The sequence below is a fragment of the Anopheles arabiensis genome, chromosome 2, assembly GCF_016920715.1.
Source record: "Anopheles arabiensis isolate DONGOLA chromosome 2, AaraD3, whole genome shotgun sequence".
NCBI lineage: Eukaryota > Metazoa > Arthropoda > Insecta > Diptera > Culicidae > Anopheles > Anopheles arabiensis.
In genome coordinates, this window is record NC_053517.1 from 109,930,868 (window position 1) to 109,944,347 (window position 13,480).

General features: G+C 47.4%; 1 protein-coding gene across 7 annotated transcripts in view; it reads left to right on the forward strand.

Annotated features, from left to right (window-relative positions):
* The first annotated feature begins 451 nt into the window (after positions 1–451).
* Positions 452–13,480, forward strand: part of LOC120908724 (homeobox protein PKNOX2-like) — a 58,658-nt gene continuing 45,629 nt past the window's right edge. Inside the window, exons 1-2 of one of the 7 annotated variants that reach the window (XM_040320029.1) lie at positions 452–807; positions 5,251–5,980. The gene's annotated coding sequence lies outside the window, so the exon portion shown is untranslated. The other 6 variants (XM_040320034.1, XM_040320028.1, XM_040320032.1 and 3 more) reach the window with 6 other exon arrangements.

Below are 13,480 nucleotides of genomic sequence, written 5' to 3' on the forward strand. Positions count from 1 at the left end.
ATTGGCGGACGCTGCTGGAGTAGATGATGAGAAGGTGTAACGGTTTTTGTGAGAGCAGGGTGATGGGGTTTGAATTTGAAATGTTTCAAGCGAGCGTTCAACGGACAGACGGCACTGAGTAATCGTTCAAGCCGTAGCTATAAACTCAATCTGTTGCCACAGGGTGTCTGTAAAGAAGTGTCTTTACATGATTTTTGGATTATAGTTTTATTTTAAATAAGATTCGCTCGTTTTGCAACACTTATAGAATGTATAGATAATTTATCATTGAAAGAATACGATAAAATTATAAGACGCAGTATTAATACGTTTGAAATACTGTATTCGACGATACAAAACTGCTCTACAATCCGCAGCACCGGGTTGACGAGCCCTGCATCAATCAAAGTCGTTAGAAAAAAAAGTCACCCATACATACACATCCACCACCGAGCGCAGTGGACATGGAGAACATATGCGTTTGTTTTGGTTGTGCTAAGCTGGAGGTAAGACGCACGTGTGTCTTCCCGCTGCCGTATCTATTCCGTGTGCGGTGTCGTGATGTGAAACTGTGACTGTGATTAAGCGGTCAGTGCCGAAGGACGAAGACGAAAAACGCAACAAAGTGTCATTCTAGCCGGTGAAAATCGGCACAAATGCATATGCCGCAAATGGGAATTGTGTGCTGATAGTGTGGTTGCCGAGATTTTGACGACCTGCTGGTGTACCTGTTCTCTATCGCGAGCAAGAGAGTGCCAAGTGCGAGCGTGTGTGAGTGAGTGAGAAAGAGATAGTGGCAACGAGTGGAGATAGAACGAACAAAAAACGGTATGTAAATAAACAAACCCGATAGCTCGCTCGCTCTCCCTCTCTCTTTCTCTCCCTCGTTCTCTCACCATTTCCGCCCTTTCGGTCATGCGTTCGGGCAAGCTGACTGGCAAAAAGCCTGTGTTTTGCGTACTCAAATTCACGAATTTTGAATTGAAACGATACACCGGAAAATGGACCATAACCGTGGCCTATCAATTATCTCCTCCGGTTCGGGGTTTTTTTGGTGTCGCAAAAACAAGCGGATGATGTTTACAAGCTCACCCGCCCCAAAACCGGTCATTTTAACGGGTGTTTAGTTATTCATTTCCAAACAAAAATATACACGTTTCCAATATCGTGTCATTTCCAAACGGGATACAGTTTTGAACGAGCACCCGAACGAGTGAGCGGGCATTCATCACAGACGGCGATGGTCGTTACCATTAGGCACGTGGACGGAATGATTAATCCAAAGCCTGCTGTGTCTTCACCGTGGAGTTTCGAAATCAATCCAGAGACGACGACACACGATCGTGACTCGTGGTTTATTCTGTTACAACCCTTTTGGCTTCAGGCCGTACCTAGCGAATGGCCCCGGGCTTCACTTCAAGATGTACTTGGAAATTGTGTTCCGAAGATCGTTCTCCTCATCTCATCTCTCAGAAGAAGTGCTCTTGAAGCTGTGGGGAAAGTGTCTTGAGCTCTTGAGGCATGTTTGTTTAAAACACAGACCACTTTGATCGATTTCTGTGTGTGTTCGTGCTTCCTTAGCATCATCCATCCACTGCGCATGATGGTCGGAGGATCGATCGATCGGATCTCCCGCAGAGTGCGTCCCAAAATGTTCTTGGGTGGGCCCACACGGCCCCTTGTCGATAAAGTTGTTGCGCACGTCGGATGACGTTTCGGAGCCGGTTCAACGAGTTCCGAGGCTCATCCAGACTCTTAAGATAAGCCAGTCTCGGATCAAGTGGAAGGCTTCTCAACTCTCCTGTGCATCACAACGATCGTGATCGCGTACCAAAAAAAAAAAGGGAACCTCTTTACTACTTCAAACAAAACTTGTTTCAAGAATGTTTTTCTTGTCCTCCTTTGCTCCGTCCCCCACACGCCGTGTACGTGTTATTCAAATATTGATTAGCGCCAATGGCTCCCCCGGGGCGGTATAATCAGCATTGTCTCTCATTAGCCCCGAGCGCGGGTTCTTTTTGCCTGAGCTCATCAGCCCGGGAACGGAGTGACAACGGAATATTAATACCGCGCGAGGGATGGTGCAAGCAAGTGCAAAATGGTACGAATTTTGGGAAAAGACCTACCACGGTAAGAGGTCGTAAATAATAAATTTATTGCCCAAACGGTTCGCCGATAACATGTGTGTATGTGTTTCGAAAGTCGCGAAAAGAACACGACATCTTCCCCGGTGCTCAGGTGGAATCTCCGAAAATCCACATGTAGTTGCACGGATTATCCCCACATCCTCCAGCGCATCTGGAACATCTTACACCCCCTTACACTCAAAACGGCCAAATGTGAGGGACAGAAAAATAATACTAAAGCCTCACAAACGCTCTCTTCCATCCGCGCTGGGTTGAATAGTTAACGCGACTGGAAATTGGAAATTAAATAATTCAACAGCTTATGACACGGTTTTCTCCCAAAAACCCGGCACGAAGTCATCGTCGTCGTCGTCGCTGTCGTCGTCGTCGTGACATTCATAGAATATTCCGGGCGACACCTTTCCTTTCTGGAGGCCGTGGTGTGTTTTTTTTGTTCTTTCGTTGTTTGCTGCTCATGTTTTTGAAGGTCTCTCGGCAGATGGGTAGCACACAACAATTCCAATTTCACTAGAGAAAGGATTTTACCGAAATTAACACACAGAACATCATAACCCCGAGCTCCGAGACTCGGTTTGTGTCACGGTGGAAACACTAACCGGATCCTGGGAGATTCTGGGTGGTGGAGGTGTAATTGGAACCGTTTTCTGACGCCTTTATCAATAGGGAGAAAGGTGTCATGTACTGTACAAAGCGCACTTTCCCAAGAATTTGCTCCATCGTGCTCCTTCCATCACCTTACTTCTTCCTTTTTGCCCTTTTGCCGGATGTAATAGCAGAGAAAGAAAAAAAAAACGAGAGCAGAAAACGTAACAGGAAAGAGATCAGCTGTCATTAGAAATTCCACATCATTGGTCTCGCTCGGCTTGATAAATCTTAATTAAACGAATAGCACGATTGTGTTCCCGCGACGGACTCCTTCTGGGAGAGCTAATTCTAGTGCTTTAAGGAGGGGGGGGGGGAGGGGGTTGGTCGGTTGGAGAAGCGGCGGTTTTTTTTTTCTGTGTCGTTCCTTCCGCTGCCATCCCACGTGGGAAAGTGGGAAAAGTGACCTTTAAGCCAGAATGCATAATAGACAAGGAAGCAGCCGCAGAAAAATGTCGGAATGCGGATGGGTTTGTTAACAGCCATCCTTTGCATGATGCGGAGCATGTGGAAGCGAGAGAGCAAGCAAATGAATGAGAATTGTACAGGAAAAAAACCCCACCAAGTTCCTGTTTGAATTCTTGAATCCAATAAGAATTGACAAGCTAACGGGGACCGATGTAACTATGCGCCGTAAAGTATGCAAACGGCAATGCAAAATGATCCGTCAAACCGCTCACAGTGTTGCACAGCATCCTTGGCGCAACAAAATTCCGTTGCGTATTTACTTGCAGTTTTGGAATTTTCTTTAAACAGACACCCCCGAACTACAAATCCTGGCTGGCGGTGCACGTGTGCGCGTTGACGCAAGATTGTTGGATAAACGCAGGAAGGTAAAGGCAGCCAGAGCAACACACACACATAGACACGTGCACACGGATGCCGTGTGGAAAGGAAAAACGATGCAGCGGGATCGTTCCGCTTAATGGGAAATCCATAAACAAACCGTCCGGTGTTGGCTCTCGCAACATCAACACCACCATACGAGTACCGAAACACACATATTTGCCATTTCTTTTCTCGGGCCCATTTTTCTCTCTCTCTCGGTGCCATTTCTCCCACATTTATTATCTCGAACTGCGCTCCAAATGGATGGTCGTCGGCGTTCGTGTCGTTCGTTTGCCTTCGAACGTGTTTGTGCGACGCAACCTGTCATCTTCGAGGAGAAAGAGCAAGTGAGCCAAACAGACAGAGAGAGCGAGAGAGAGAGCGAACGCTCGTACAAGATTTGTGTTTCTGTGTGTGGTGTGCTGCGTTGAGGGTGAGATTTGATTGCTCTCCGGGTGCGCTTGCTCTCGCACACGAGATTTCCAACCGGCACTCATACACATAAATAAGGGGCCGCGAAGGAAGAAGAAGAAGAAAAACACAACCACCTTCAGTCAACCCCCCTCCCGTTTCACGGTCCCTTGCATCATATTTCACACGGCGAATGCGCGCGCTTCGGCGAGAGAGAGAGAGAGAGAGACACACACACACTAACACAAGCGCGAAACCCACGCTTCGGATTTTCTTCCCTCGCACGGGGCTGGGCCGGTGGGCTGTCTCGCTCGCACATACTGTGTGCCGCTTCGGGGTGGCGCGCCGTTGCCTAGGAAAACCAGCGTCGAGGATGCGGCGTCTCCATCGGCGTGTCAACATGTCGTTCGTTATCTCGTCTCCCCCTTCAACCCCGCTGGTTTGGGTTTGGTCGGTGGTAGCTGTAGTAGTAGTGGTAGTGGTGGGTTTTCCCTTTTGTTTGAATTTACGTTCGAGAGAGCTCACCCGCTCTCATGCCTGGAGAGTGTTGTGCGGTCCGCCCGACGAATACCACGCTATCAGCCGTGTCTCAACAACACAACATCACCAGCAGCAGCAGCAGAAGCATCAACAGCAGCAGCAGCAGCAGCAGCAGCAGCAGCAGTACAATTCATCTCGCACACACACCGGGAGCTAGGAGCTTCTGTGTGTCAAAGTTGGCGTAGTTTTGGCAAAGTGAAGTGGCGTGGCAGCAGCAGCATCCCAGTCTTCCAAAGCAAACGGGTGCGTGTGTGTTGCCTGTCATCGTTTAGCTCAATCGAAGCAACCATTTCTCAAAAAACGTATACGAGAGAAGAAGTACGTGGGGCAATCCATCTGCTGCTTCCTCCTGAAGGTTAGTATTGCCAGTTGCGTGCCAAGGTTCGTCATCTTTCGTCGTTGCTTCGTCGTCATTGAGTGAGGAGTGTGAGTTAGTGTCACCAGGACCTTTTTCCTCTCGAGATAGTGAAGAAATTCCACGCTTTACATGGAGTGTATTATTCAAGATAACTCCTTAGCCTAGGCACACCGTGCCCGTTTGTGAAGTGTTTCATTGACGGCAGTTTTCGGTTTGTTTACCTTTTCACTGCTGCGTTCGCGTTGTCACTGCCTTTCACCCGTCCGTGCCGACACGCCATTGCAAACATCGTTGAATTTATGACCGAGTGCTTGCTTTTTCTCTTCCCCACACACTCTCACGCAGGACCACGAAGGCTCACCGCTCGCCCCGGAGGGTAATTAAGCGAGGTCGGGCCGGAACACAGCGACTAGTTCTGCTAACACCTACTGCCCACTACACTCCTTCCGGTGGAGATTGATCATATCAGCCCTGATAAGCGCACCGAAACACCTTTAACCGTGGCCGCCCGACGTTGTTGTTAAAGCTCTGTTCAACACTCTCACACTCAGCAGTGCAGCAAAAGGAGAGTGTGCGTTCGCTAGCAGTGTTTTGTGGTGGTCCTTTTGATGCTTCCGGACTGTGTGTTTGACACGCCGCCAGCTTTGACAGGCTCCCGAGGAGGACGGGGACGACTACTATGATGAATGCGTAGTGTTGCGGCGCGCGTACACACGCAGCAGTAGTAAACACAGTGCAGCTGTCAGACGGTGTTGTTGCTGTTCGGTGCTCTGCTCTGAGGCAAAAATGCGGTGCATCATCGTTACTTGAAAGAGTTTTTAGAAGATTCGCGTGCGTTAGAAGTGTAATTTCGGTGGTACACAAAACAAAGCAAAAAGGCCGAAAAGTCACATGCCAGCCTTTCTTTTTTGTTTCTGTTTCGCGTGTGTTCGGTGTTCGTGATGCGCTGGAAGGAGATCCGAGTGATGATGTGTTGAAGTGTCCGTTTTGGTCCACAAAAAAAGTGAAGCAAAGGAACCGTGACCGCGGGGAGAATCAACCGAGGAAAGGAAACATCCGGCGACGTGCAGTTCAAGTGAGTGAATGTTTGAAATTAATGTCTTTTTTTTGTTTACATTTCAACATTTGTTGTTCATTAATTTGTACTAATTGATTGTTTTATTGATTGGACGATTGCTGAATGGAAAGGCAAACACATCGTTTTGGCATTTTAAAATTCGATTACGCTTTCTATTTCTACAAAACGCAAGCGAAGAGGATCGAAAAAAAACCACCAGCAAACACTTGGACACAAAAATAACGATTTTTGGTGATAATTTCTACCACGAGCGGAGAACGGGCGAACTCTCTGAAACATGCGGCATATTTTGCTTCTTGTTTGTCCTCCGCTGGCACTGCTCTTCTTCCCATCGTCACCATCACCAAATGTGAGCATTCAGCAGCGCCACATGTTTCACATTATCGCTTTGCCAGCGCGCCAGTATTTCCATCATCGAACCACACACACAGGCAGTTCGAGGCGTGTGTTGGTTGTTTTGGTCATTTTCTCCCGCGAGACCAAAGTACACCCATTTGGGGTGGTGGGCCATGGGGGGACGGTTTAGACGGGCAGAGCAGGAGACCTGGTTCGGCTGGTGGATTATTTATAACAAAACCTATTCGCTTTAAATGAAAGCCGATCTTGAAAGAATGCGGCAGTCCCCTCCTGTGGGGTGGGGGTTTTTCTCCCGCACACCCCTCTCCTCCCTCGCCCACCCCCTTGCCTATGGATGATTCCAAAAAACAAGGGGTTAATTCTAAAATTGTGTCCGTTTTTTCGCGATGGTGGCAAAGTCGCATTCCGTTTCCGTCGCCGCCGTCGTCGTCAACGTTCGTTAGCAAAGCCAATCATCATTTTCGTCCAGCGATTTGCTGACGTGACGCTTCCGGGGCAGTGTCGGAAAAGGGGGAGGGTGGAGGCCAAAGGTTTGGCTGTTGAATTTTCACCCAGCCGAGGGACAAGTCGATGGAAAAGTTTTGCCTTTCCCTCCGAGTGCCTAAGCTTGTTTCGTTACGTTCGTTCGTTCGTCCGTTCGTTCGTTTTCCTTAACGGGAACGGTGGAATGGAGTGTAAGGAAGGGCCAAAAGGTCGAGGCAAAATGGTTTGCGGCAGTGCGGCGCGTATATCCTCCAGGGACGCACAGTTTGATGACAGTTTGTCGGAATCGTTTGTCTCAATGGCCACCTCGACGCCTCGAAGTTGCTCGGTAAATGATTTTTTTCCCTTTTTCTCTGTGTGTATGCCTCCTCCCCTCCTTTGCGGATGGATGGATGGTCCCTCGGTAAATTTCGATAGGAAAGTTAATGCGACTTTAGAACGGGATCGCTTTACGGAAGGGAGAGAAGACATGGAAAAGTTTCCTCAAACGTGACGTTTAATGCGGTACGTTGAAGATTTGGGCAGGAAGGAAAAAAAGCGATTCCAAATCATGCCTTTAACGCGTACAGTGGCACAAGAAAACAAAAAAAGGATCAATATTTACGAACTTTTACAGAAGAAACTTCTTGCCCCAACTTCACGTCTTTTTTCGGGACAGTCTCCCGAGGACCTGTCTCTTGTACCTTTAATGCGTTAATGTGAGTGAAGCAATCTTCATTCACGGTCTCGTTTTCGTGAATGCTTTATTACTCGACAAATCACTTTACTCGCAGCCACCACCTTCCCGACGGGGCGGTGGTGTGGTGGTGGTGGTGTGGTAGTAGTAGTAGCGTAAAACAGAATTCCAAGAAATACCTGTCAAGGAGGGGAGAAAGCCCCGCGAAGACGTTTAGGAAGAATTTTCCCCATGCTTTGGCCCGAGACACACGGGTGCTTGATTTAATGAAAAAGGGACTCCCCCGACGGCGACGGCACGAGACGAGAGGTTGGAAAGGTACTTGTTGCCTTTTCCCCACCACCCCCCTTCGCACACACACACAGTGCCAGACAGTGCGTCGTGGCCGGTCAGACGAAGGTCGACTGCGCTCCGCCCGCAAGATAATAAATCTTCCTGGGAAAACCCCCTCGGACTCCAGCTCCCTCCTTCTCGATGACGCGCCTTCTTCACTGTGCGCCTTGATTTGTAGCAGTAAGGAAAACGTTGTGGTAGGCCCGCCTGGCAGTCACTGGTCTGTGAAGGTGGATAAACAGCAGCAGCAGCAGCAGCTCGAACAACAAAGAAGATGGGACACATTTTTCGCAGTGCAGAGGGATAGATGTAAGAAGATGGAAGGTTATAAACAACAAGACTGTTTCGCTTCAACTAGAGATGTACATCATCATCATCGTGGTCCGTCAGTCATCGTAGTCGTTTTTCGCAGTGTTCGCCATCTGACACAGTACACAGTTTCCTTGAAGATTCGGGGCGGCAGATTCGTTTGATGCAGCTACTGGGCACCAGCACTAGATGGTGTTCCCTTTTTGGGAGGTCCCTGCAAAACTACTATTACTGCAGTGTACATCATTAGGAGTGGCTTTATCTGTGACAATATTCACGTCACCACCGTGCGCGCTCCATCGTGATGATGAGGAGCTAGTGCGCGCGATTCACTTTCGTTACGGTCCATATTGTACGAAATCAATCAAAATGTTTCAGTTCGCTGACACACACACACGGCTGTCTGTCTGGGCAGAGAGATGATACAGACACAGGTTCAAAAGGCTGCGACCATTTTTAAGTGCCTGTATGTAGTGTCGCGAGTGCCGGGTTTAACGAAGGAAGGCGCAGATTCGGCACATCGTTTGCTGCTGCTTAGTTGTGGATTTGCTGTATTTGTTTGTGCGTGTGCCCTCTTTTCCTTTTTCCGCGGCAAGGTAATTATGCATCTCCCTTCGGTTACGGTTGCCTACACCCGTACACAGTACAAACAGTAGGCGATGATTTACCACCAGTACATCCATCCATCCATCCATCCATCCATCGGTCGAAGTTTGTATTGCATGTTCAGAATCACTGCGCCTGAAAGGTAGGCTACGCGCATTACACCACGATGATGATGGAACTAAACACAAACAACGGCGGACCGAGACATAAATTACGTGTGTGCCTCTGTGCGTGTGTGTCCGTGCGTTGAATTTCCGCTGTTTTATGCTGCACGCGGCTTTTTCCGTCCTGATTCCATGAACACGGTGACTAATGTTTTGAGCAACGTCGTCCTGCTGAATGTCCTCGCGGCCTTGTGTGTCGTCAGTACAGTAGGATTGAAGCGTTCACAGGACGTCGTTAGTACGATTCGTTCGTAGCATAGCAGCATGAAGTGGATGTAAATTAGGGCTACTTTATTCCTCTTCGATACGCAACGAAACACATAGTGTGAGCGTAGTAAAACGTTTGTTTTTTGTTTGGGACTTGGGTTCGAATTGTCTACGTTGTGTGACTCTCGCCGATTGTTATAGTTTCGGTGGTTGTTGTAAGCTGTAAATTAGAGCCAAGAGAGGGGGGTTCTGTCCCGAAGATAACGGACCAATGTGTCCTGCATCCCAGCAGGACGATGGTCATACAGAAATCCCGAATGATACAACCCTGTCTGACTGTTGCGAACACTGGTTCTGCGTTTTTCGATTTCACCACAACAACGCAAGAGGAACGCACCATGCATTGCTGATCAGTTTTTTGGTATCTGGTAAAACCGTTGATAAGCTCAAAGGTTCAATTTTCACGTTTAGCGAAAGCTTTACTTTCTTCTTCTTAATTGGAGGATGGTACAATGTATGGAGAATGTATCGTTCTTTTAAGAACTTCAAAACTCTCTTCTAAATTCGTGCTGTTTCAGCGAATTTTGAGTAAAGCAAAGCAGCACTAATATCTCAAATAGATTTTCACAAAAGTGAGCTGATGTCATATCGTTGATTGTCCGTATTCTACCAAAATTTTGACAAAACTCTAGTACTATAACCCTCAGCCACGGATGAAAAGCACCGAACGGAAAGAATGTCTGATTGCATCGGTTCGTGAATTGGTTTTGTGTGCGGAAGACTGGTGGAGGACAATACAAAAAAACGAATAGAAGATTGTGGCCATCGTGATTCACGTCCCGTCCTGTTATGTGTGTGGTCGAAATCGAACGCTTCGGACCGAATTGCCGGATGTCGATTCTGGAGATTTTTAATTTTTCCACCATCCTACCACACCACCATCATTCACTCTTCCACGCTCTGATGGGGAGAATTGGGAAAGGTTTTCGCAGAAAATAGTGGTTTAGACAGTGAGGGATTTGTTCACGGCGGAGAAAGAAGCAAAGAAAGATGAACGGTTTCCTCACGTTTCTGTCGATGTCCTTTCAATGTGTGTGTGTGTGTGTGTGTATTGCAGTTTCAATCGATTTTGACCGTCTGTCCTGGTTCTCGGTTTTTCGGATACGATTCCGGTTTTCCGAGCCTGATCAGTAGTCTGTCCGTTCGGTTCCGCTCCTGATTGACAATCATCGGTAAACAATGATCATCGTGTTCGCTTTCTCCGGCTCTTCCTCTTTCCTGGGTCTCTCGCTCTGTGCGTCACCAACAAATGGCACCAAAAGCTCGAATAGAAATAAAAGGGCTAACGTCAGCGCGAACCGTTTGGAGATGGAGATGGATGAAAGATGAAAGATCGGCGAACACACAGATTTGCCGTGCAAGTTTTGCTTTCTTGAGCTGAGATGTTTGCCGTCTCAATGGACACAGACACACACACACACACGTACCCCTGGACACTATTTGAGTGCACACATTTTTCAGACTCAGCATTCATCTTCTTATCTATATATGACTGACGGTGGTCCCGCGCCCCACTTGTGTGCCGCTGCTGTTGTCCCTATGTGTGTTGCCCAGTGTAATAAATGGTTATGCTAGCAGATTTTGGTTTTTTTTGTTCGTTTTTCCATTGGTGCTTTCCTTCCTATTGATTCCTTCATTTCTCTCTGACAGAAACACTCCTTTTTCGATCTTTCGCCATTTGGGCTCGTCATGCCATGTCAAGCAAACACCAGCGAGGAGAGAGCTGTGTGTGTGTGAGTGCGATTTGTGATTTAGTTGCATTCGGACATCGTTTCGCTGTATCCTCTTCCGGTAGACAGGCTCTTGGGTAGGTCTCCGAACTGGCGAAAGTGTCTAGTCATGGGAATATCATTCTTTCTTTATAGTGGATAACCCCCCTAGCTTTTTGATGCATGAACGCTTATTGGACAGAAATAAGGCAATATTTTAGCTTTACTTTATAGCCTTATCAGGCGTTTCACTATTTGATGCGGGAAGAGTCACTATTAGTTTTAGTAAAAATATGTAAAATTATGTTAATGTCATTTCATGATAGTGGTCATTTTGTACAACAAGCCCTCGAAACTGGTAATAACCTTTATTTGATAAGCAGATTGCATACTTTTAGGCGTGTTTAATGCATTGAGTCGAACGTATTCAAATAATTCGTCCTGAAATTGATCATGTTTTGATTTTTCGCAATTCAAATATGTTTCCCAATAAATCAACAATCAAGCGAAATGTCAACATACCAGCAAATGATTGACTCGCAAACAGCAATTTCATCACCAACAACAACACTATTGATGTGCCCATTTCATGCCCATTGATGGAACTTGGATTCAGTGTTTATGTTGTCATGTACACGGAACTCCCTTCCCCCTTTGCGGGGAATCAAATGTCACCCATCTGTGGATGCGTTCACTAATCCCCGTATACCAACTGGCTGCGAAGCAGCATCAGCACCCCAGTGCTCATCCACATTCCTCCACGCCCCTCCAAGTGGACAGATAATGATGTCATTCTTATGCATAAGATTAGATTCATTTCATTCCTCTTTTCGTCGTCATCGGCCAGAGGATGGATTTGGTTTCGGTGGCGCAGGGGTTTTTGTTGGATATTTGGCAAGCACATTTCTTTCGCTGGGGTTGTTCTCTTCTTTCCTCCTGTGTTGAATCATCCCGCCACAAGGACGCAGCAACTGTCGTCATCGGTAGCATCGGTACAAGCCGGGCTGCTGCTGCTGCTCTCTTCTTAAGAAATAAGGTCTCGGAAATGGTGAGGTAGCGAAGAATACCGTGTGTAATCAAATTAGTACTCGAAGATGGGTACTCTCGGGCTCCTAAGAAGCTGCTTCCCGACAAGGAGGCACTATGATGCGCACATTTTCGGCACCGGAGCGCTCGAACTCGATTTTTGCAATAGATATGGCAAAGGCCAGGCAACTTGCTCAGTGCGTACAGAGAAAAATACAGTCTTGCGTATATTGGAGAGGAGGTAAATTTAATCGACAATGGTAGCTCATCCTTGCAGAACAATTTTGTCCCCAACGCATCTCCATCGTGTAGGAAGGGAGGGGGAAAACATTTTAATTTAATATGTGAACACGCCGGGTGGAGATTTTTCCGGTCGTAGCAAATGCTTTCCCCATCGTCAAAATATAAGAAAAAAAAGTGGGACACACAGTTTTCAACAATGTTCTGAGGGGGGCAAAATCGCTAAAGATATCAGCAAAGGGAAAGAGCACGTGGCCGATGATGGGAAAGTCAAGATAAAAATCTGATTAAATTTAAACATTCGCTTGGTCGCAGCTGGGCCGGGTTGGGCTGGGAATTAGGAAAAGTGTAGCGTTGTTGGTTAGGAACCGTGGGGTTGCGTTTGTGGAGGATTATGTGTTTTGCCTGTTGTCATCGTGCTCTTTTTCCGAGAGTGTTTCCGAGTGTTTGTTCATTTTTTTAAAGTTTTTTTTTGGTTGCAAAATTATGATAAAAAACGCTCCCTTTAAAGCGTTGTTGTCGTTTAAAAAATGTACAAATTCAAGGGAACTGTGGCTTGGTCGACCGTGCAGAAGTACTGAATGATTGGATGATTGGCAGAAAATTTCCTTTTCCATTTCTTTTTCACACCGAAAATAGCGTGAATAATGCTGAAAGTCTCAATTTATTCTCAGCAAACAGTAAAAACTACTGGCAGCCAGAAGCGCGCTCTAGCTTAAGGGTGGAAATTGCCTCTCCCCCTGTTTGAGGCGTAAAATGATGCGCGTAAATACATTTGACACGGACTGGGAGGAGGCGCGCAGTAGTAAAGCAACACACCACCACCATGTGTGTGTGGCATTTTGCGCGACAAACCGGGCTGCGAAGAGTTGCTACACCACCATGCTGCTGCCCCACGACGGGGTTTGCATTTGCCTTTGTGTCAATCTTGGACGGTCTTGTACGCTTCAGTACAACATGCTTTTGCTGCAAGTGCTGGCGTAAGACACGCACCACCAGGAAGCAGACCGGTTGTCGGTGACGACGTTTGACGAGCGGATGAAGAAGAGCGAAGACGTGGTTTGCTGGAAGGGAAGCGAGGGGGGAGGGGCCTCTTGGTGAAGGCCATCGGTGCGAATATTCTAATAGCGGGTGGAGGAAGTCGGGGTCCGATGCACTAGAACACCTTTAGCGCTTTGGGAAGGCGTATCGAAGCAGGCGAGCTAGCAGGCACACGAGCAAACGGTCGAATTGAATGGTCGAAGGAGGCAGCGACGACGGGTTCGGTAGTTGATTTCGTCGTCGTTTGGCGTCGTGCTTGGCTTCTCGCTTGTGTGTCATGTTGGTT